At 42.8% G+C, this 2,768-nt stretch overlaps 1 protein-coding gene across 1 annotated transcript in view; it reads left to right on the plus strand.

Moving 5' to 3' along the window:
• Window positions 1-2,242: 2,242 nt before the first annotated feature.
• The window catches only part of LOC118413685 (probable palmitoyltransferase ZDHHC24), a 4,418-nt gene continuing 3,892 nt past the window's right edge, over window positions 2,243-2,768 (plus strand). Inside the window, exon 1 of the mRNA XM_035817216.1 lies at window positions 2,243-2,311. The gene's annotated coding sequence lies outside the window, so the exon portion shown is untranslated. The remainder of the gene's footprint in view (window positions 2,312-2,768) is intronic.

Consider the following 2,768-nt stretch of genomic DNA (forward strand, 5'->3'; position numbering starts at 1 on the left):
TTGTGTGGCGCATGTAGACCTCTGAAAGGTACTTGAATACACCTGAATGACCCATTAAGCTGTTAACACAGGTGAACGAATTTAGACAGGGTAAGCTGGGAAAAGGCAAATACGCAAATGAATAAGAACGTACGGAGAAGACACGGGTATATAGGCAAACCATATGACGTAAAAGACTGTGAGAGAAAAATACACCAAGCCTTTCTCATCATTACAGTTCACAGTGTATTCAGTCTGCTGTTAGGATGTAATGGTGTATGTATACCATTAACAAATTAAAGTATTCATGAATACACTTCTGCTTAGTCAATAACCGAAAAAGAGAATGTCCGAATTACGAAACATTCACGGATTTCTAAGAGAAAAATTCGGGCCTTAGCTAATGTAGCTGACGACCATAGCAAAAATATCTTTTAGAAGAGTGCTTTCAAATCAAACTTGTTTTATAACCTTATGATATATCATCGTTCGCCCCCTCCCTATTTGTTTTCTTAGAAAGTTCCCCACTCTTGTTGAAACACCTATACTGTCCCTATCAATCCACTTGTCCCTTGAGAAATGGCTGTGAATTTAAAATAACAACTAAATTTGCAATAAGTGTCTGGAACAAAGGACAAAAACACATTTAATTAATTGGTTATTGCAATATCCTGACTCCTGCTGGTAGCGGGCGGTCATACGACAATGGCGCGACGTATGAAGCTGGGCCCTGAGATACAGGTTATGCCAACATTTCGTATTACCGTACAGTACGAATGTCCTTGTATGTCACCGTGCGGTCATGGTGCACACAGTTCATTATAAAGCCGAATGTGATCTTTTTAAGACGTCATAAACAAAACAGTATTTACGCATGAAGCAAGAGAGTTGACGACAGGTATTGCACCACCGTATGGCACCCCTTGTGGCAATATTGGCTTTACTCCGTGGTTTACGCCATAGGTAAATACCAGGTTTCACGTGATGCACGTAGAGGGTAACCTAGGTCATCACACCCAGGCGTCCCTAGCAACGAGATAGCAGCAAGTCGAGCACTGCGTTTATTACGGTAATCGATCATTGAATCTTTCTAATGGCTTTTTGAGTATTTGACGTACAAGTCTCTGTAACGTAACATGTAGCAGCCTCACAGCTCAAGTCCTGGTTCCAATATGTTGGTACCTGGAAGACCCCAGTTCGATTCTGGGTAGGGGCATCTCGACTGAGGTTGTGCCCGTCTTTAGGATTGTACAAAAAAGGGAGATCCCGTGTTCGATAGGGTGCTTCCAGCACGTTAAAGGGGAAGCTAGGGGTAGTCCCTGTAGATTATTACCTGCTACTGAAACAGCACTGATGAAATTTGCCGCATTCCTTATGTGCCACTAGGTCCATAAAACTTCAATAAATACTTCCCAATAACCACAGTGGGCGACGAAAAACATTTCCATATTCCCAGTACACACGTGACCATATCCTTTAAGGTTACCGATACGTTCGAAAACGTGTTTTTATTTCTGTCACCGTCACTTCAAAGTGATGCATGACGTTCTGTAGTGAACCATTTGACATGTGGCTGATAATGTGCAGATCGTAAATAGACTGAGGGAAATATGTTCGGACCCGCTCAATGCCTAATGACACAAAATCGTCTGTTTCTGTAAGAGGGTATGTTGTTTTTAACTTAAAGGAAGAGGTTACTACTATATCCGTTCCCCTTTAAAAGGAACGGCATTGTTTAACGTGCTCAATGCACCTCCTCTAACACGGGACCCTGATTTTACGTCCCTTTTCTGAAAGACGGGTGCAGCCCCTGTCCAAATGCAATTATCCACATTTAGGTACTATGTGATAGTGTGCATACTAAATGCAATCTTGATCGTTGTCTTATCATTTTCAGCAACACCGCTGTAAACATACCACCAAAATGCACAGAATTACAATGGACATGGACATCAGTGACATGCACTGGAAGATCAAAGGCACTTCCAAGTTTACTCGCAAGGGGGCAAGCATTCTAGGCGTCATATATTTCTTCCTCTTTGCCGGGACCATTATGTGGACGACCGTTGTGCACGTCCTTCCCTCTCTTTATCCCGAGTCTACTGACGGCGGCAAGATTCATTACTTCCTCGTTGTTTTCCTTTGGGGGAACATGTTAGCAAACTACTGCTTATGCTGCACCACGAAGTCGTTCTACATGGACCACGAACCGAAGCATGTTCCTGAGCACTGGAACTACTGTTTGCCGTGTGGGAGACACTTGCCGCTTGTACTGTGACAGATGTGTGCTGAAAAGAGACCACCACTGCTTCTTCACCGGCAGCTGTGTGGGGTAAGAGCCGGTTGGCTACGTTTGTAGTTTATAACGATCTACAGAAAGCTTGGTACAGTACCTCCTGAATAACTTCAAAACACTACACCACTTCTTCCAGACGCCAAAGGCATGGTGTCAAAGAAATCAAAACCATAGCATGTCCAGGACAGAAGATGAAAAAAAGGAGGTCCTGCTGCAGTACCAAAGGCAGCTGTCAGGAAGTCCAAAATTGATCTTGACCTTCATCTTCTCAAGACCTATCCACATACCATACATATACCAAAGTAACGGAAATGACCGAAATAAATAGACGCGAATCATGTCTCTCGCTATAATGTATTTTGTACCTTGCATGTAAAATCGTGTATATAGTCTTATGAGACTCATTAGGACTCTGTTATATGCGTTGTCTGGCCCTTGCTTCTTCCCTCATGACCTCAATTAAAGCTTTCATGAATAAACAAAGGTTCAAACA

The sequence above is a fragment of the Branchiostoma floridae genome, chromosome 1 (assembly GCF_000003815.2).
Source record: "Branchiostoma floridae strain S238N-H82 chromosome 1, Bfl_VNyyK, whole genome shotgun sequence".
NCBI lineage: Eukaryota > Metazoa > Chordata > Leptocardii > Amphioxiformes > Branchiostomatidae > Branchiostoma > Branchiostoma floridae.